Genomic DNA, 23,152 nt, shown 5'->3' with positions numbered 1-23,152 from the left:
ATTTGAAAAATGTGGAAAACACATTTCAATTTGTAGTGGAAGTCAAAGAAACTAAATGAAAGTGGTCACACGTGCACAGGTTTAGGGAGTTTAGCTTCATTGAAGACAAATTTTTTAGAGCTTTCAAGGGGAGAGCTTTGCTTCACTTCCAATATTTTTTGTTCAGCATCTCTTTGTTAACCAGTCTAAGGTTTTCCAGTACCACACAACTAATATGCGTGAACTGGTCAGAACTCTCCCTTGCACAACACTCCATTTACTTCATTTTACAATCCACCGATTACCAAACGGTCGTAGAATCAAGTCCATTAAACCATTAAAGAAATAAAACACATTGTTGTAGATTGGAGTCATTTTCAGTCCCATTTGCCAGCTTGATAGCTACATATAGAATTTGTACAGTACATACTTACTATCTATTACTTAGCTATGAGATGATGTTGAGTTGTCATGCATGAGTAGTACTCAGTGCCTCAGAATACCCATCTTTGCTTGACTTCTTCACTTAGCAAACAGCTGGACTGAAAATCTTCTGCTGCCTGGTTATTACATGCAAAGGTTTTTAAAAAGATGTGCAAGTCTCTTAAAAATGTCAGCCTATGCCCATTAGAATGAAAAAAGTACCTCAAACCATTAAACCTATATTATAGAGTCTCTACTTCTGTTGCTCTTTCATATGGTGTACAACATTATTACAAGCTCTTCTTCTGTGACTGATATCTCTCATCTCTGTCTCTTAACACAATGTGGCCAGTGTTTGGGTGTGACCCTGCTCTTTGTTCCTGCCAGCCTCTGATTTATAACAGATTAATCTCTCTTTTCACATGTGAGCTTGCACACTGTGTCCCAAGTGTTGCAAGCACTAGGTGATACTGTGGAACTTCATTGCTAATGTTGTTTATTTCACTCAAGGCTCTATAAGGATTTCAGAAATGAAGCTAGTGGCACATGTTTGAGACAGGCATCTGTCATAACTGAGAGGGAGATTATTTCTTTCTTTTTAATCTATATGCACACCTCCTGTAGTTGTTGCAGCTGGCATCGTCAACAAGTGCAATGTGCCTGAGGGTGAGACAGAATGGGTTTTATCTTAGCATGCATAACCATCACTGCTTTTCCTGTCATCTGCCTTGTGACCGTGTCTCTCCTGAAACCTCACACAATATACATGAATCCTGGCCATAATTCCTTGTTTTATCCATGCAAAAAAGGGTAGATCAGGTATATCAAACACTACATCTCACTTTGATGAGAGCCCAAACATGGCTGTTGTGCAGCAGCTGAATCATTTCTCACAGATAACAACTGGTGAAGTAATGAGTACAAATTATCCAAGATGGAAAACTAATTCAGAGGAGGTGATTATCACTGTCAATGAAGGCTGAAATTGAGCAAATAATTATAAAATAATGAAATATTTACACTCATGCAAGTATGTGCAATCCAGGAAGTTCATGCTCATTGTGCACTTGTCAATTATAAAAGGATGCAACACTGAGTCATCCAGCCTTCAAAATCTAATTGAAAAGTTAAATATTTTGCCAGTAACTACATTTCTTAGAAGAAAAAAATTGTTTGGTGACCTGCCAAGGAGCTGATAAGAGTATAAAGATTTACTGGCCACATCCAAAATTTGTCAGCATTTGGCTGGTGGTAATTTGCTGATTTGAAGGGAAGATGAAGGAGGGACGACTGCTATGGATAGCCTGGATCTAAATGGCCAAAGACAGAAAGGGGATGGATGGAAGCACTATCTGCAGCCTATGTTCCATAGGCAACTATAGTTTTGGCTTTCTTTGCACTCTACTGTAGAATTTCACTCTGCTGAATAGTTACACATACTGTAAAGTTACATACTTTATCTGATGTATTTCTATTCTACTGGAGGAAGAAATGTTGTATTATGATTTTCAGTGCTATTTTGAAAGATTAATGGAAAAAATATTGCTGCGTATGTTGACCAAAACTAATTTAATTTAAGTTATCACATGCTTTTCATAATTCTCACCTGTGAAAACTCAGGGCAGTTTAAGCCTGGTTTCCCATTTAATCTAATCCTCTGCAGTCCATTTCTCATCCAGAGTAACAGTCAATTGATAGGGATTTTCCGCTGCTAGGTACATGATGCCAAGATTTTGCCTTATGCCTCAGGCTGTGACTCCTGATCAAAAACTGCCCCATTTGCTCACCAAAACACTCAAAAGTATTTCACAGCTACAGACTTCAGCGATTAACCTTCAGTGACGGTTGGAGCTCAGATTTATGCATGCATATTTGACATTTCAACTAGTAGATTGTGAACAGACTGCAATAGCAAAGGACATTTTTCTAAATGGACAGAAAGATGAGAGAAATCAATTTTACCAAATATATTTAAAAGTGTTTTGAATGACACATTATGGGGGAATTAGCATGAAATACAGATTGAAATTAATAGAACAGAAGTGGTACAGCTTGAAGTTTAATCTATCTTTAAATCAATCGAGCTATCTATTTGTGCCTTGTTTGTTGTGGTTAGTGTACTTGCTCAGATGATGTAAGGTGAGTATATATTTGTATGTATAATATACGGTACATGTAGAGTATCAACTGACAATGTCACAAAGTAAAATAGGACTGGTTATAACAGTAAAACCAGAGAATTAGAACTCTAAACTGCAGCTCCCTTTGCCCACCTCACACTACCGATTAGCACCTAGCTTGTCAAAAGTATATCATCTATAGATACATACATATATATATATATTAAATCTTGAACCCTAATGTCTCAAGTATGGCCACAGTTGCTACAGATCCTTCTTTTAGGGGCCTAAAACACCAAGCTGTCAATCAGTCGTCAGGAACGTCTGGAGTGTCAGTGAACGTCTGTCTCTCCTGTGGTGACAAAAAGCTAAGGGCCAACTTAACATGTAATACACAATCTTTCGTATTTCTCATCTTCATTTCTCTAAAACAAGCAACCCTTTCACAAGGCCACAGTCAGTCATCAGTTTCTTCACTCTTCAAGGCCCCGTTGTTATGACTGATAATCATGACTCAAGGGAGACCTGCTCTGACATTAACACAAAAACACAAGCATACAGTTATATACTTTTCTTTTCTTCATTTTTATTAATTTACGTGACATTTACTCAGTCTTTCAGTTTCCCTGATTGTTTAATTTACGTACTACCACCCCCTCTTCACTGATGAGCTATGTCCTCTTGTACATAGCACAGATTGTAGCTCATAGGCCAGCAGTTAGAGGTTGACCTTGCCATGTGTTTGTCTGCTATTTTGTTTCTTCAGAAGCAAGCAAGCAATGCATGGACACTCAACACAAATTGGCTCTTGTTGGTGTTGGTTCAACTTCACATAAGTTTGGTTTATAAGAGGCGTTAGGCACAGTCTTGCTCTGAGTCATGTGTTGAACTGGTTCAGTTTTAGGAAAACACTGTGCTGTAGATGGCTAACTAAGATACATAACTTCCAGCAATAAGTGTTAAAATCACATTGTAATTACTTGGTCATATATAGACTCAATAAACCATTGGTTTTACTGTTGGTTCAGTTTTCTGTGTTTTCTTTTAAAATTGATTGATGAAGATTAACCTTTATAAATTGTTTTTAATTTACATTGGTAATATTTCAGCAATGTTAACGGTATACTTTTGTAATTGTTCTCTCCATTGATGTGTACTGATGCTGCTTTCAACAGCAAACTATAAATCAGAATTTTGTACTTTCAAATGTCTTATTAGCGATAGTAAACCTTCTATAAAGGGCAGATCGAGCATTATTAGCTTATTTCTTTCTTTCTTTTTTAACAAGAATTTCTTATTAAAAGCAAAACAAGAAGCAAGAATGAAAGAGTTCGACTTCAACTTCAAAGCTACAGCAAATGCAGCATGATTTGAATTTAAAGTTATGTTGCTGAATATATATATATATATATATATATATATATATATATATATAGTCTGAGCTGATTTTGTAATGTAACATCTTCTTGCAAATTTGAATGGCTCACTGAAAGACCAAGGTGGTTGTGTAATGTTGTAGTTTTTTAGTTTTTACATTTCAGACACTAAAATATATGCTTCCAAGCACAGAACATTTCTTTCCCATAATAATCCCCTTTAGTCTTAAACTAAGCTAATTGTCTCTGAGGTCGGGGCTGCTTTTGTGCTAATGCTAACCATAGCTAAGCAACTGCTAATCAAATCTAAGCTAATGGTGTCTTAGCTGCTGCATAATGGTAAGCTATTAATGTTTCAGGAAGGTATATTTTTCCAAATTCACACCATTTCCTTGATAAACATGCAACAAATAAAACATACAACGTTATTTTATTTGGAGTAATTTTAGGAAATAGTAGGACTGATGTCAGGTACAACCCCATTATAGAAAGATCTCTATAAATTCTGTCCCTGTTCTGCTCCCTGTACTGCTGTGCCCTGGAGGATTCCCCAAAATAAGATGCTCAAGTGTGGAAAACAAGCGATGGTGTCTGCATAACTAAGACTTATGAATGCCATATTCAACCTTGCATGACTGATGCTTGGAAGCTGAAGGAGAACTGCAACCTCCGTCACTTCACACACCCTCTATGATCTTAACGCTAATTAGGAGTTCTTTGTTTATATCAGCTCACATTTGGGATTTGCACATCTGAGATGTCTGTTTCACATTTAACTGTCAGCACTTTGATCAAAGTGATTAGAATGAGGCCTCCTGTCTAAGCAAACATGCTTGCACATCTTCCCAGCTAAGATATGAGCCTAATTGTGTTTTGTTTTTGTGAAACCCAACAGCTGCCGATTTTCAAATCAGCTGAAAAGCCTCACTGTAACGAACAATTCTAGCTGTTGGCTGCAGCTCTGATAAGGACGCTTTACACGGATAATTTTTGCCATGCTTTTTGCTTGTCTTTCTTTTTCTTTGACTTTAATTGCCATTCCCAAAAAAATTGCTTTGATTTTTGCAACCTTGCAAACCATCTATGTGTTACTGACTCCATGTCAAGAATAACAATGCCGATTTACTAATGCAAAACAATACAATTGCATATTCCAGGGTTTTATTGTATGCTAGATTTTGAAAGCATGAAGCATATCTATCTTGACTCTAATTTGATTCTGCAAATATGATACAGAGATCAAAGCTGATATTCATTTTAAAATCTGTCTTTGATCTTTATCTCTGTTATCAGAAGCATGATTCAGCTCCTGTGATGGGATTTGTCTTCAGCATGAAAGCTGGATGTCATGTTATCTTCTCTGTTAAACTTATTTCACCACCATTTGCATCACAAAGGAGCTCTCTTTACTAACCAATACAGTATAGTGTGTGTGTAATCACATTTTTTGTAAAACATAGTTACAAAGGTGGAGCAGAAATCCAAAATGTGGCAAATAGCCTCATCATGATTCTGTCAATATTCCTGCAAAGTGTAAATCTTAGATTCCCAGCTTTGTTTTCTTCTGTTTTAGTATCTGCCTTTGTGTGATTAGACCTCATTAAAGTATTTTGCAGGTGTTGCTTGGATTCATGCCAGCATCGCTCATTGTCATCAAGTCTCATCATCCATAAACATGTGGCAGGTTATCCTTGTTTATGAATGAGGATGGACATGCACCAGCTCAATCAATGCCACTTATGTCTTGGCTCATTAACTTCTTCTTCACCTCCTCCTCTTCCTGCTCCTACCAGATTACAAGTCTTTGACATCCTGCAGGTGCAAGAGAACATCAGCTTTACTTGCACACAGAGTAATCTTGCTTTGGCTATACTTTGGTGATGGACTTATTTGGATTATGCTGTTTCCATAGATATTGTATGCAAACGGATTATTGAAGTATTCCCGTCCACTTTTCCTTCTTTGTGTATGTAGCGTTTGCTTGTAATACATAGAATAAGTAATAATCTTTGACCTTTATGATGGAATGGATCATCATCTGTAAACATTCTGGATATTTTAGCACAAGTCCCAAGCATTTTATTAAAAAATAGATATAGCTTCAGAAGTCTGCCTACTTGATATCAATTCAACATTTTTAGCTGAATGTGTCCAAACACAGTATCCACATAGTTATACATGAACTTGAACTCTGTTAAATTAGGATTTTTATTGCATGTGTCAGGTGGAAACCTGAGTATGTTATTAGCTGTAATGCAGAAATCAGACACATTTTACAGAATCAGAATAAGTTTTATTATTAACTCATTGGCTGCCAGCCCTTTTCAGTTCAGAGCCACCCATACTGCCAAGTGTTTTTCAGTATTTTGACTGATTTTCCAAGACCCACAGAAAAGTGTGTCTTATGACTATGTACACACCGAAATTACCAAAAGAAAGAGTAGACTCTCTTCTTTGATCAGGAAAAAAAAGTTTGTTTCTACCATTTTCAGTCCTTTAGTAATAGACAGTAGAACATAGGTTGGTTTCACCAAAAACAGCTGTTTGACCCAAAAAACGGAGAAAACACGCTTTTTCTTTTTTTGTGCAAAGTGGCACTGCTGCCACCTTGCGGGTAATTTTGACAGTTTATTCTCTGTTTAGTGTTTACAAGCCTAAGATTTAGTGACAAACTCCGCTAGATTGTCCCCCAGCCCGCTCCGTTAAAAAACGCAATTGACGTCTATAGACGTCTTTGGCAGTGAACGTTTTTTTTTAAATTGACGTCTATAGACGTCAATGGCACCGAAAGAGTTAATGACGGGAAATCACAAAATCCTAAAAATTCGAATGCATACTAAATACTAATTGACATTGTGTTTCTTATTTACTGAGTCTCCAATTGGTTCTATTGCAAAACAGTGCCCACATGTAGCAAATAAAGACTGCATAGTGTTTTTATGATTGTCTTTAGGAAGTTATGTATAGGTTGCCTTGCCCATCCATTATCTGACGCTTGTCCGGGGATCGGGTCGCGGGGGCAGCAGCTTAAGCAGAGAAACCCAGACGTCCCTGTCCCCGGCCACTTCCTCCAGCTCTTCTGGGGGGACCCCGAGGCGTTCCCAGGCCAGCCGAGAGACATAGTCTCTCCAACGTGTCCTGGGTCTTCCCCGGGGCCTCCTCCCAGTGGGACGGGCCCGGACCACCTCACCAGGGAGGCGTCCAGGAGGCATCCTAACCAGATGCCCGAGCCACCTCATCTGACTCCTCTCGATGCGGAGGAGCAGCGGTTCTACTCCGAGCCCCTCCCGGATGACCGAGCTTCTCACCCTATCTCTAAGGGAGAGCCCAGACACCCTGCGGAGGAAACTCATTTCGGCCGCTTGTATTCGCGATCTCGTTCTTTCATTCACTACCCACAGCTCGTGACCATAGGTGAGGGTAGGAACATAGATTGTACGGTAAATCGAGAGCTTCGCCTTCTGGCTCAGCTCCTTCTTCACCACGACGGGCCGGTGCAGAGCCCGCATCACTGCAGACGCCGCACCGATCCGCCTGTCAACTTCCTGCTCCATTCGTCCCTCACTCGTGAACAAGACCCCGAGATACTTGAACTCCTCTACTTGGGGAAGGATCTCATTCCCGACCCGGAGAGAGCATTCCACCCTTTTCCGGCTGAGGACCATGGTCTCAGATTTGGAGGTGCTGATTCTCATCCCAGTCGCTTCACACTTGGCTGCGAACCGCTCCAGTGAGAGCTGAAGGTCACGGTCCGACGACGCCAACAGAACCGCATCGTCCGCAAAAAGCAGAGACCCGATTCTGAGGTCGCCAAAATGGACCCCCTCAACGTCCTGGCTGCGCCTAGAAATTCTGTCCATAAAAATTATGAACAGAATCGGTGACAAAGGGCAGCCCTGACGGAGTCCAACCCTCACAGGAAACATGTCTGACTTGCTGCCGGCAATGCGGACCAAACTCTGACACCGGTCATACAGAGACCGAACAGCCCATATCAAGGAGTCCGGCACCCCATACTCCTGGAGCACCCCCCACAAGAGTCCCCGAGGAACACGGTCGAACGCCTTCTCCAAGTCCACAAAACACATGTAGACCGGTTGGGCGAACTCCCATGCTCCCTCCAGGATCCTGCGGAGGGTATAGAGCTGGTCCACTGTTCCACGGCCAGGACGAAAACCACACTGCACCTCCTGAATCCGAGATTCGACTTGCATTTAAGGAAAAGACTGTAGTCTTGGTTGGATGTGTTTGATTTATAAACATAATTTTTTGCCTTTAATAAACAGGTCAGTGGAGATACACAAGAAACAGGGGAGTTAGACTGTAGGAAGACATGCAGAAAAGATCGGCACGGTCGGGTTTCGAACCGGCGAGTGCTGCAAAATGGGCTTCGTCAACATGGGAAATGCCCCTTACCACTCAACCACCAAGCACCCCAACCAAGATGCTTTTTGTGTGTTAAACTAACTCATGTTACAGTCCTGTGAAAGAATGAGTAAAATTCAAGGAAACATAAGCTTTTGTGATTTACTATTTACTATCAAGAGATGTCATACCCCTTTGTTGAAATAGCTAGGCCTCATATTCTCCTTAAGGTCTCCCTGATATGATGCATAATTCATAGTTTAATCATTGACAATAAGCTGCGTAGTCCCTGAGGCAGTGAAGCAAGCCCGCACTCTAAAATTTCCACCACCATGATTCTGCTATTACTCTGGCTAGATAATCTTACATCCGATTCATTAGTTAAGAGAACAATATTTCCAAAGGCCTCGTTCTTGAATTCATGTTGACTGGCAAACTGCAATGTTGCTCTAATTATCTGTATGGACGTCAGAGGCTTTTTCCTGGCACAGCTGAAATACAGGTCTAATTTGTCGTCAGAGACGTCAGAAAGCTCTTTTAATGACATGATGACATCACTCATTTCACCTGCTGGTGCTGGATGTACGAGATAACTGGGACAAACTACTCGTTACGTCTTTTGGAGGTGCACATTAAATGGAGGGTATTGTCATTGCAAGGTAAATAATTAGAAATTGGCCTCTGGAGTGAGGGAGAGATATATAAACAGCTTTGAATTTGGTTGTAAAACATATAGCTTGGGTTTGTATAGATGGTGAAAGAAGCACATTATTACAGAAATAATGATCAGGTAAAGTTTGAACTGTTAATCTCAACAAGTTAAAATCTTAGTGGCATGCTTGCTCAACCACTAAAATTAGGTTCCCTTGCACAGAATAATTTCTTTGATCACTGTGCAAAATTGGACAGTATTCATCTAAATGCTCATATTTTAACAATGGGTTATGTGCCGCACCACAATTAAGGGGTGTTTTAACTGTGTTTGACGTCATGATGTTGGCTCAGTTTATCTGGAGCCTGGTTACTTTTGTAACAACGTGACCTTGATGACTTCTGTTTGAATATGTGTTAATTTGTTCAGCTCATAATTTGCATCTCACATTTATTCTCACAGCGTGACTCGATTAATTTGTTTACGATGGTGTGTGTGCTTGTGTGTTTATATTTTTTTGCTGGGGTCTAAGCACAGCCCCCTTAAAATGAGCAGTGGTACATTTTGTCCAAGGAGGGGGCATTGCTCTGACCCCAGAGGCTAGCCGAAACACTGCAGGGTCAATGGAGATATACTGCCTCAACTGCACAATCTGACAGACCTAATGCAGCTATTTGTAATGGGATTCTCTCTCTCTTCAGCTCTGGGACATGTTATCAGTGGCCAAGCACGCTAGCTGCAGCAGGGCTCAGGCCAGCTCATCAGTATATTCTGTTCCCCCGGTGTCATCTTGGCGCTGAACAAATGATCACATTAGGCTGAGTGGACTGTGGCTGGGTCATTAAGGCTGTTCGTTTTGATACAAAATCAATTTTACATTTCACTTTGGAAGTTGTCCGAGCATAAATAACACCAAATGGTGCACTCAGGTAAGGAAAATAAAAACATGTCAGCATCATAATCATCAATTTATTTTTGGGTGTACGTGATAGTATTTAGGAAAGTTTGAAGTGCAAGGTGTGGGGTAGTTTTATAGCATGAAACTAAAGCCTTATTCCAAAAATGAGGACCATCATCAGGAGCAGATTACATGCAGATGTGCCACTGATTGCTCAGTTGCATTAGTTAGGTACCATGGTAAGTATTACCATGGAGGATATAGTGGAACAGATATAAACTAACCCAACAGGCACTTGTCTTTAGCTTGTTGAAACAGGATTAACAATTTTTAGGATTAACAATCATATAAATGTTAGAACTACTAAAGCGCTAATTTGCTTACATAATTATTATTGATGTGTTAGTAAACATATAACCGCTCCTCATGGTCACTATAAGACCAATAATCTGCATTAGTGAATCCATCAGTTTTAGGAGTTACTCTGCTCTTATTTGTTTCACATGTAGGTACTTTACTCTAAAAGCAAAAAAAAAAAAAACAATCAATTGACTTGGAACAGTAGTTGGGGTTGATAATGGCTGGATATTGACACTGTATCAGTAATTCTGAGGGAAATGTGAGACAAGCAGAAATTTTCAGTGACTGTCACCAAGCTGGGTTCATTAGCACAGCATGGCTCAAACAACAGCTGCTGAAGTGGTGAATGCTTTATGAGCCTTGTTTCTGCTCCACACTCACTCATTTTTACCTCTCTTTCAGTTTTCCACTCACACCTGTGGGAAATAGCTGCCTGTTTGTCTGTCATTCATTTTCTCTGTCTACTACTTCCTGCTGGGCAGGTAGTGTGCAGTGGGTAGAATGTGAATTAGATATTTTTCCCTGATTAGATCTGCCTACTTTGACTAGCCAAACAAAAATAGTAGTTTGGTGTAAGACTCTTAAAGGTTTTGCAGAGTTGTACAAGTAATGTACACAAATGAATTGAATCTATTGTTATTATGCTGTGGGGCTGCATGGTGGTGTGTTGGTTAGCACCGTCGCCTCAGCCTGTTTGTGTGGGTTCTCTCCGGGCATTCCATGCATGTTAGGCTAATTGGTGTCTCTGAATTGAGAGAGAGTGAGCGTGTATGGCTGTTTGTCTTGTTGTCTCTGTGTGGCCCTGTGATGGACTGGTGACCTCTCCAGGGTGCTTCTCTCCCAGTGACAGCTGGGATAGGCTCCAGTTCCCCCCACCCACAACCATAAATTGGATTAAAGGTGGGGTAGGGGATCTTTTTCTGGAACATTTTTTTACATATTGCTTGAAATACTCTTCACACCCCCATTGCAACCAATTAATTAAAAGTTTTGACACAAATATGAAAAGTTTTAGTGGCCTCTAGAACGTACAATCTAGGAAAAACAGTATCCAATCATTGTGAACGGACCGTTCACAATGATTGGATTCTGATGCCGTCTATCAAACTGCAATCTGCTCCTCCCTCCCCCTCCTTCCCCCTGTGCGCGTACCCTGCTCCGTGAACGAATTACGTGTCCAGAAGCTTGGCAGGAAGCTAAACTAGAGCCAGCTTGGCTAGCACCTAGCATTATTAAACGTATAGTTAGCATATACTAAATACTAAATACGGCAACGATCGATGCTTGCTGTCAGAACAGCGCTCGTGCACCTTCGTGCTCGTGCACGTTCATGTACTCGAGAGGCATGCCTTCGGGGGGAAAGTGAAGAAAAGGGTTGGGACTTTTTACCTGTGTATTTTCAAAATGCAGCTTCGCTGGACTCAAAATCCAGGATCTCCTACCCTACCTTTAAGCGGGTATAGAAAATGGATGGATTGTTATTATGTTGTGAACATGTTGTACTGATTGGAGGATTTTAGCCCTATAAAGATAAAACAGATTCCTGCTTAGAACCTATTGAGCTTTGGGCTTTTCTTTAGTGTTTTCCTTCAGTCAAAATTGATTTAAGAGATGTAAGAGAACAGCTCCATTGCTCTACAAGACAGTTAGTTTCTCAAGAACATGTTCAGAAAAAGAATAGCTTTGATTGATCTGTCTGTAGGTATGATTTAAATCTACAAAACCACACTCCGTCACTCTTTAAAAAACTGTTTGTCATATTCGTACAGGTTATGCAGTTTTTTTTCCCCCTGTGAGGCCCTTGTCCACTTTCATGAGGAACTCTGAGATATTAACTACAGCTCCCAAACCAGCCGTCTGCCGTCCCATAGCAGGCAAAAAAACACTGTTTAATCACCCAGATAGTACTGAGAGATTCTTCCGGGCTTTGCACAGATTAAGAGGACATTACAAAGAAATGAGGGGGAGAAAATGGTCTACTGGATCTTAAACACTCTCCAGAGAGTTTTTTTTTTTTGCAATTTTCCTCCTGCTTGTATTTATCCATGGGCAGGCTTAGCAGAATTCTTTGTTCCTCAGCACTCTAATTCATATTCATACCTCTACATACACTGACACCTGGGAGCTACTCTACAGAAGGTGCACTTGTACTTTTAAGGTTGCTCAAAGGAGCTGTTGAGACAGGAGTGCTGTGGCAACAAACAACACTCTGAGGGTCCTCGCTTCACTACCCTTAACTTTTAGGATTGTGCCATAGATAGAGTGAAGTCAGATCTTTTGGAGTTAATTTAAATGACAAATTCCCAGACAACACAGCGTCTGTTTTTGTGCTCAAATTTTGCCATATCAGTTTGTTTTTGATCACAACTGTAAAATGTAGGATGAAATGTGCCACTTCCGAAGGATTTGACAGAGTGTTATGGGTTTTTCTCATCCATGTCTGCGGATGTTGGCAGTTGGAATTAAAGCTGTCTTCTTCTCTCTCTTACTCTTATTGAATTGTCTTTGCTTCTGGATTCCCTCCTCTCTTTAATAATCAGTGTTTTTCAGCACTGATGCATGTTTTGTCACATGATGCCAGTCACACAGCAGCAGCAAGGCAGGTTTATGCTCTTCCTGATAAAGCTGCAAACATCAGCCAGAGAGCACAACAATGGATGGATGCAAATCCTTACATAAGACGTTTTCTTTGGATTTGTGACTCTGACTCTGGTAAACACTATCAACAATACCCTTTTTGTTGATAAAATGGCCCGTCGTAGCTCTTCACTAGAAGGTTTTATTTTCCAGAATAGTTAATGATTCATTTTGGTAAACAAGGATTTAATTGTCTCTCTGTTGAGGCCCGCGTAGAAAGCCCTGACATCTGATGTTAAATTATAGCTATAAAACTCTGGGCAACACTGAATTGCATTTTAGTGCCAAGCTGGCGTAGACTGTTGGAACCGTTCAATTAAAATCTGCTCTGAATAGAGGTAAGGCAAAATTGTCACATTGATTTCACAAGAAAAGCACATGATTAATATAATACTGGTTTTAATTGTATTGTGTCAACTCAAACAGGAGTTAAACTGCACTATATTACATTTGGATTCACCAAGGTCTAGCCCAAATACACCCAAAGGAAAAATTGGAGCACATGCAGGCTTTTGCCAGAGATTTCTTCATCAGTAGTGAAGCTGGGTGGTGCTGAGGTGTAGTGAGTGATGGATTGAGGCTGCCTGTCTTGTCGGTTGACACCTAAGAGATAGTGTTACTCCGTCATTAGATTTCATCTGTAAACCCATCCTTCCTGCATCCTTCCACCACTGCAGTCTACACATCATGAATGAATATTAGTGTTGTATAAATTTATTTGTCTCTTTCATAGTTTTCTCTTTTACTCGAATCAGCGACTCTCTAAACTGAGTGCAGCTCTCTCCCTTGCTGACTGATAGAAATATTGAGGTAAAAGACTGCGTATTGAAACTGACAACAGCATACAGGAGTGAATCAAGGTATTTTGGGCCTTCATATAGTATCTTGCTGGTGGATATTCTTTTGTTTTAATTCTCATGAAAAGCACAGGTATTATTGAAAACCTTAATTATGTCTGTATTCCATCTAGGTCAGCATTACCCAGTTTTTGCTCTGGAGAAGCTTCCTTATGGATTAGAGCCATTTAGTACATTTCTGCACAATTTCAAATCTTTTGGGAAAGCTCAAATGTTAACAATTTTATTCAAAAGTAATCCCCTTAAAGTGCTCTCTCAGTTTTATGTTGATAACTGTTTGATTCAAACAAAAATTCAGTGAAAAAGCAAAGACTGAAGGCAGGTGCAGAAAAGGAATGAACATTCTAGTTGCAGAACTTTCTTGTTTTCCTACAATTTATACTGATGAGATTGTTACCTTTGGACAGAGCAACAATCTTTCGTCTTTATGATAAGCTTAGTTAGCTTAGTTAGCAAAATTCTTAATGACGCCTTCTGTCATCTCATGACTACTTAGATTTTTCTCGTGAGACTCCACACGGGTCATGTTGAGATCTGCTTGACTGAACAATTACGGAAGTAGCTAAGATTAGCTCAAATTCAGCCAGTTTGAGCAAAATGCAACATACACACTGCTGAATGAGATGAGCTGTGTAATTATTTAATACAAATATGAATAAGATATCACATTTGTGTCAGCCTCATGAGGTGGGTCTTTATTGGCTTCAGAAAAATGTAGTAATTGTGGTTAAGGCTAAAGATTATTTAAAAAAGGGTGAGATTTTTTTTTCAGTTGCATGTTTAGAGTAGATGAGTAAATCAAGAACAAAGACAAACCCACAGAAATAGGGGTTTTATTTCAGAAAAATACCTGATTAGATACATAAATAGTGCTTCAGGTAAAGACTGACTCAGATGTAGGCAGGAAGACTCTTCATAATAGATAGGTGTGGGCTGAGTTTGGATGTGTCTTGTGCCTCAAAAAGAATCCTCAAAGCACTCCTGCATCCTTCCACAGTCCAAAACATGCACGTTAGGTTAATTAACGATACCAAATTGATTGTCGGTGTAAAGACTTTATTTCCAATGGCCACATTTGAAGTATTTTTATTCACCTGGGTGCAGTATAGTTGTTTCTAAAGTAAAGTCAAGTAATATAGAAGTATGCCAATATTTAAGGTATCGTTATGTTCCCTACATATAGTTATGTACCCTACATGGTCAGAAATGGAGCAACAAGGCATTTGGGGCCATTCCCGCACTTTGATTCCTCAGTGTATGGATAGGGCCAATTTCACCTCAGTTGATCTGCATTTTTTTAGCCAGTTCAGAAAAATACACGTGTGTTTTTCAAACGACAGTGGCCTGTTTTTACTACACGGCGCAGTGCTTGCCACAGGTTGCAGACAGTCGTTTAAAGGGCTGAATCATGGCTTGGTTGATGTTGGAAGTTTCAATGGTTTTACTGCATCAGATGTGAATGATCCCCCGCCCCCTCTGGGAACAGAAGTTAATCATGGAGGCCGACTCTTCGCTGAGAGATGTTGCTTTCATTTCCGATGCACCTGTGGTGACCTTCATATCCGACCCACATACACACACAAGCATGTTGTGTGCAGTTTCAAGCCTCACTTCGCATGAACGGCTGTGCGGTGGTGGTGATTTTCACCACTTAACTGCAATTAGACTTAGGATTGTCAACAATTAATCAGCTGCACTCCCCTGGAGTTTATATCCACTGACTACTGCTAACAGTATGTCCTTCTTAATTACGCAGTAATCAGCATAAACAAAGTGTTTATTTTTGTGTAATGAACTGTGGCTCCTTGAAAAAAATACACTTCATAAGGCAGTGTGAGAGGTGTTACAGTCACTTTTAAGTCATGGTTGTTAGCAAGAATTTTGTATCTAAGTAAAACAAATCAGTGTGAATTGTGTTTGCCTCTCCAGTGTTTTGTGTCAGATATTTAGACGTTTAGTTATTTAGTTGAAGGCCATTTTAAATATCAGTGTTGGCATTCCCATGACAGTAGATCATTATTTACTCTAATTTTGGATGTCTTTGGTTAGAAGTGTGTAACTGGTGACGTTTCTGCAGCTATAGTGGAGGCAGCTCATGATGCCCAAGACCAACACACGCTAGCCTGTTTCACCTCTCTCCTCTCATTTTCTAAACAATGGCTACTGCTGTCTTTGCGGATAACGACAAAGGATGTTTTGCAGGGCTACAGATGCACAAAAATCACCATCATACAGAGTAAGCTCCATAAAATATGAGGCTTGAATTTCTTTAAAAACATATGTTCGCGAGGTCGGAAGAATGGGTGAAGTGGGGAAATTATCACTACATTCTTTACAAATACCATTTTTTGTGTAGGAAAAGGTACACGCATTGTTTTTGTGTGAGCACACTGTTTATGCCAGCAACCCGTAGAGTTACACATTTTGCTATTTACTTTCATTGCTTTCAATCATAATGTATCAATTTCATTCTCTTGTAGATAAAACTACAAGTGCCTGATAACCTAATCTTGCATTATGTTCCTCAGCTGACAGAGTTAAAACCTCTATGTCACAGGAGAGTAGACTCAAGCAGCAAAGTGAGACAGCTCAGGTGGCAACAGATTTCTCATTGCAACAGAGGTCTCATTAACCCCTCTACGCCAAGCAGGTCATCAACTTGTGACAAGAGGCAGAGAGGCAGAAAGTTATTACTTTTCCCACTTTCTTTTGACACAGCCAGCATACTGGGGATGGGCTGGGATATCGTATCCAACATTAGACAGAATTTCAAAGCCAATTGAAACAAGACCTGAGCTCTGTGATATGTCACTATGAGAAAAAATACAGTGCTGTCTTCTGTGTGGTTCATTCCTTGAAAAATTCCTTGGTATTGGTATTTTTGGCATCAACTAAGATCAGCTATAGTGGAGAACTATAGTGGATTTTATTAGTTCTTGTAGCCTGCCTGTAATGAACCTGTAACAAATTTAACTTTGAAAGTGACTAGTTTAAGTAAGCCTAATAGTGTGCACAGTCAAAAATCCAAACAAGCTAATCAATTTCTTCTCCTTCCCACTCTATAACCTCCAAACTTTTCCGAGCTCACTTTGCTTTGGCAGGAAGTCTTTCTTTCTGTGCCATAGCATTTTCTTTCAATTGCTTCTTCATCATTAATATCTCAAGAGGCATCGTGTTCTGATAAGATGGAACAATTTCTTCCTGTTATAGATAGAAATAGGGATGTTAACTCTCTATGTCAGTTCCCAATGATGAGTCCTAAACCTCTCATGTTTCACATTATGAAAGCGTGCCTGTTTTCTTGGACTGACTACAATGATCTGTAATATCCTTTTAGAATTTTCAATTAGCAGTGCCTCACTTTGCAAATACTGTCTGCACTCACAGGTGGAGTATGTGCCTGCAGCACAATGTGTCTTAGTAATGCTTTTAGCCAGACAATTACCTCAAAACACAGAGCTGTCAGGGGGTTCTCTCTCAGTACACAGTGTTCCAAATCCACCGCAGTAAGTTTCAGGGTTTTTTATTTTTTGTCTTTTCATTTTTTTGGGTGAGTATGAAAATAGAGAGAATGGCTGCCATGAACTATGAGTCATAAATACTGAGGCATAGCAACAGTCCATCCTCTGGTCTTAGCTGAGAAGTATCTACTTAACAAAGTTTGTAGATGTGCTGCAGAACAGGGCTTCTGTTGGCCTCGGTGGACTAGTTCACAGATGTTATGCAGAAAGATGTAGTGATTTGCTATATTTTGAACATGATTCTGAATCCCCTCTGTATTCTGACTTTTGTTGCCCATGTTCTTGTCTGATCCAAAGATTCTGAAACAAAAATACAGGAAGCTACAGTTTAGAATAGTCTGGAACGATAACTCACAGCAACCAGGGTTTGGGAATGTTAATGTTTTGGGAATTAGAAGGATATACAAAACTAGCGTGACATGTTTGTAGTGCTTCATAAATACCAGTGTCAGGCAAGCACAGTCTCTTTCCAAGGTGTATACTAGCTGCTGTCACAATGATTCCATGGAGTCATGCCAGCCAGTTGATTTGTACAAATAAATTGTTACAACATGTTATTTGTACTTTTCTGTTTGTGTATAGACAATTGCAGATTTTTGTGGGCCGGCTTTGGTTCCTTTGAATAGCTCCTACATAATGCACAAAGATGCGATTGAAATGGATCTTTTAATGTAACTCTGCTTTTTCAGAATGTAGCAAATTTCCATTACGACTGAAATCATTTGATAGTAATCACATACAATCCCCTACCTCAACCAGTTCCTTAACTTTTCAAACTTGAGCCAAACTGATATAGATGGGATATCAGATGGTCATGAGAATCTTTATTGTGGATTTCAGCCCAGTTTCATAGTAAAACACAATGTAGGCATACAACAAAAATCCCTTTATGAATACAGAAGGACACGAATTATACATTTTTCACACAATCCCATGATGGAAGGTGTAAAAGCTACGTTGCACCTCTGTGGAAAATATTGCATTTTTTTCTACGTGATGATATTCACATTCGATGTCTTGCTGCTATGTCTCCCAAGTTGAGGACATTCGTGCTCAGTGTCTTGCAGCATTCATCATCAAATCCACTTTCCCCATCTTGGTACATGTTTGACATTGATGATTTGGCCTGAAATACTTGTAAGGAAGGGAGAGCAGAAGATGCTAATCCTCAGACTTTCATCCAACACATCGCAAGTACAAGACTCATTCCTGCTTCCCTCTTTCTCATGAATGGTTAGAGTTACAAATAAGATACATCATTTTGTTTAGATGTTTCAAAATACATGCTTAGGGTTAGAAAATATACATAATTAGGTAATATACTGTAATATATTATTGTAATATATATAATGCTGATATATGGAACCATTAAATGATTGTTATTACTGTCATGTCAGATGGACGCTGCTCTACAGAAAACAACAGCCAGGGGATGATTTTACAACTCAAAATTTGCAGCCACGGACTATTACTCTACTACAGTTTTGGTGATGTATAGATGTACCAAATACATCTTTTTATGGTGAGACTGGGCTTCATCCTCCTGCCTCCAAATTCTTTTTTTTTTAGCCTTTTTTTATATCTTGGATCCAGAAAACAACAGATTTGTGACAGTATCACAAACTACTGTTAGACTATGTTGAATGTCTTGTAACGTATTTGTAACGGCAGTGACAGATAGTGGCTTTTTGATGGTCAGGACACTGTGTGACTTATTTAGGAAGGAATGTCAGACAGCCTTAGTTTCCCTAACTTCTTGGACGATTTTCGAGAATAGCCCACATGCCTCTATGTATATTGACAGAGAATATTAACAATCAGCAAAGCTGCTCACTGCATCCATGAGTAAACTGTTTACAGAGCTGAAGTTCCTCTATAGTGCAAAAAGGCACTGACAGTTGAGGAAAGGCCTTGATCAGTGAAGCGTCAGCCTTGCACTCTGTCAGTCCATCAGCTTCCCAGCAAAGCCTTGCTCTACATTCATTATTAATCACAGACTTACACTGGGGTTCGCCTCTAACAATGTGGATTGAAGGGAGACAAGCCATATTCCAAATACTCTCATATTCCAAATCTAACCCGATTTATTTACACTGGTCTTGTCTCAGACAATTGCATATTTTATTAGTCTCTATAATTCACAGTAGATGAGGTATCAGGCACTGATATAAGGTACAAATATTGTAGGAGAGTTCTGTGCTTATCACTTTCAGATAACAGTGGCGGTATCAGCAGCAGTGGTGACAACTGTCCACATGTTTCACAGAGTCAAGACCGGTGTAAATAAATCGGATTAGATGAGAGTATTTGGAATATGAAATTCTATCCAGTGGAGGCATGTTAGTTGTTTTTCTTTTGCCTTTTTTTTTCTAATCCCTTCATTTACCCTCAAAAGTGCTTTAATGACCACACGCCTGTGACAGTATGTTGTTATCCACATTTACTCAGAATTGCCAGTGCAAGTCTTTGTAGCATTTAGACCTCCAATACTTAAGCAATGTGTCAGTGCTGTATCAAAATGGGCCATTTACCAATCCCTCTTTAGTCGCAGAAGCCCTCAGCTGCCACCCGAATAATCACAGTTTCCTGCTATTAACCTCCGGTCAGCTCCACAGGATCAGGTGGGAAGTTAAGCAGTATTAGCTGAGGGCGCCAGACGCATCATTTATTCATTTATCATCACTGACCATCAATCTTCTCATTTCCAAACCAGCTTGCTGCGTTGCTGACCTGCCACTTAAAAAAGCATTGCTTCCCTTTAACTTGAAATTAAATTCGTATTAATCAGTTGTACTGTGAGCTGTAGCTTTGTATTGATATAATCTCCATTCAGGAACGATGTAGGGCTTCCTCACCAATCCAGAGAGAGAAGCAGATAATAAATGCAGCTGGGCTTAGCTTCACCTTTGATGTTTGTACCACAAATCCAAGGTGCTCACAGCCTATCTGTCCTTGAAGAGAACACACCCAGGAATCCCTAGAGAAATGGAGATATCCTAATCCCAGATACAGCTAAAACAGAGTTGACTTATCATAATTCTTTTTTTCCCGAACTCACTGAGGGTCTTCTAATAATAGATAATGAAACATTTTGTGGCTCCCATATTCGCAGATATAATTTTGCTAAGAGTTAGAGTGGCTTCTGCATATTCTTAACATGATCAGAGCAGTTGTTCATCATTTGGAATTCAAACACGAATGCGGTCTTAATGTAGTTATGGAAAAGCCAAAAATGATTTGAAAAAAATTGCGTTTTTAAAAGAACCTAAAAAACGTATTATGTTCTTTCACAATTCGCCTACTTCACAGACAAATAGCTCTTTTAGAAAAGAATTTTTCAGAAAGTACCTTAAAAGAACCTCGGTTCCCTCTATGCACCCCAGCTGATATGTGAGATGAACTGCTGATGAACTCAAATTGGGTATTTATTTTCATTTCAAATCAATATCAAGAGCCAGGAGTTTCTTCAAGTATGAGGAAATGTTTAAGCTGCTATTACAACATACTAAAACTAAAGTGCGAATAAATGTTGTCCTACAAGGAAGTGTGAATAGGAGCATTGGATGTCATCATAAGTGACATCTTCAAGGGGGCAGTCAATCCAACAGTTCAGCTGCCAGGCTTTTGCTTCCTCGGCCATCAAAGAGAGCAGAGTTGGTGTGCAGAATGACTCATCCCATGGCATGAGGCATCAAAACCAATTTACACTGCAGTATCTGACAGTGGCATTTATCTTTCTTTGTGCTTGTGATGTATATATTTTTCAGGTTCTACAGAGTGAATATTAAGGTCAGGCAGATAAACTGGTTTCTTTAAAGTATTGAGTAAGTGTTCCCTCATTAGTGAGCCCAATATTGACTGGTCTACCTTCTGTCTCCTGTATTTAGGAATGTACTGATCTATAGTCGAGTTCTTAATGCAGGATTCCTTGCCTGAAGCTGTTCCTCTTAATGTCACAACAGTAATAGGGTTTTTTTAAATCACTTTTTACAATGTAATTTCACACAACAACAGTTGGTACATTAGATTTTCTTTGAGGATATTAGTGCTTTGAGTAAAATTCAATGAATGCTTTGATTTTGGACACCAGCACAGTTTTTGTTTACTGCTATCATTGCATGAAAATGTGTGGCAAGCACCTTTCTCAGTGGAGGAATTCTAAAGGAGGGGTTGCTCTACAGCAAAGACATGTCTGCTGTATAAGGGATCAGTTCCACACAGGTATATTTTGTGGCTAGACCTTATTGAAGTTTCAGTGTAAAACATTTTAGGAGATCTGTTGGTAGAAATCCGTCTATCAATTTTCTATACCAGCTTAATCCAATTCAGGGATGTGGGAGGCATTGGGTGAGAGGCGGTGTACACCCTGGACAGGTCACCTGTTGGCAGAAATACATTGTGACATTCAGAAGTATGTTAATATTGTGGGTATGCAGTTGGTTGCGGTATGAAACTTCATCACTGGATATCACTAAATCCTGCATACTGCACCTTTTAAATCTTTAGAATCTATTCCAATATTAACCATTAAGTAGTGGAGGGTGTCCAAGGTGAAATGATCCCTCTTCTAGAGCCCCCTCTTATTTTCATTTACAGTTTTATTTGTAGGATTCATTAGTATAGGATTACATAAAGTTTTAAGAACATTTTTTTTTCAAAGAATTATACATTTCTATTCTGAACACTCCATTTTCTACCCTTTTGGAGCCCTCGTCCTGCCAAACCAGTCACGAACAGGCTTCATCCAAACGTATTGGATAGTGGTGTCATTAAATAAGGAAGAAAGCAAAGACAACAACTGGAAACACTTGAGGTTTCTCAGTAGTGGTGTCCTCTGTGGGTGAGGATAACTCCCTTTGTAGTGGACTTTGGGCTTAATTTAAATCTACTGACCCTTTATGTGCATAAAAAGCTATATATTGCAGTGAAGGAATGGGGGAAAAAAAATCATGAAAACACACTATGGCTCCTTTAATTCCTTGCTGCCACACTTTTGCTGAGCTCTAATACAAACATTTCCATGACTCCAAATGAGATGACTTCAATCATGGCAGAAGCAAGTTTAATTCATGAGGTTTCAAATGCGGGATCACATAGGCTATGTGCCCACGACAACGCTCTGAAGCATAAACGCAGATGTCCGTTTTTTTCCTCCACAATTTATCTGCGTTCTCACGAGCGCTTGGGGGTGGATATCTGTCTATCCATGGGAACAGGGAAAACGTATAAAACTCATAGTTTGCCGATGTAGAATGCACGCCCCGGACGTAGGTGGCAGTAGCAACAATACCTTTGGTATTGTTATATGAGTTATATTGTTATATATTAATAAATATGAGAAATGCCTGTTTTGTGGCTACTTCCTCCGCGTCAGTTGGAAGAAAATGGCGAAGCGCGGCAGCAACAACAGTACGCCTTCAAACTTTGTTTGGACAGATGATGAGGTCCAGTTGCTCCTGAACACGACACTGAACTACAAAGCCAGGAAGGCAGTGGATAATGTGGATTGGGAGAGTGTCCAAAATAAATATAGTGAGATATGGGAGTCGTTCATGGAGAACTACCCACTTAACGTGTGCAAAAAACGCACTTCTGCGTTTTGAACTGTTCCTACGGCGACGAGAGGTTGGATCGTTTTCAAGATCTCCACTCTGGAGGGCGTTTGCGTTTTCTCCGTTTTGAACTCCTTAAAACGCTGTCGCCATGTGCAAGATAGGCACATCTGTCGAAATGTTCTGCGTTTATCTGTCGTTACCGTTGTCGTGGGCACGTAGCCATAGATTAAAGAAATGTTGCTGCAAGCGCTAATGCCATCCATTTGTTACATTTTTGTAATATCAGTTCCGAGTCATAAAGGATAACCAACAGCACTGAAATACTGAATTTTTTTTATTTTTTGTATAACTATTGAAATGTTTTAACAGACAGTCATAATTGCTGCTGACTGGCTGAAGTGCATTGATG

Source organism: Odontesthes bonariensis, chromosome 6 (assembly GCF_027942865.1).
Source record: "Odontesthes bonariensis isolate fOdoBon6 chromosome 6, fOdoBon6.hap1, whole genome shotgun sequence".
Taxonomy (NCBI): Eukaryota; Metazoa; Chordata; class Actinopteri; order Atheriniformes; family Atherinopsidae; genus Odontesthes; species Odontesthes bonariensis.
The sequence above is the reverse complement of the archived record's forward strand: the minus strand, read 5'-3'. Positions refer to the sequence as shown.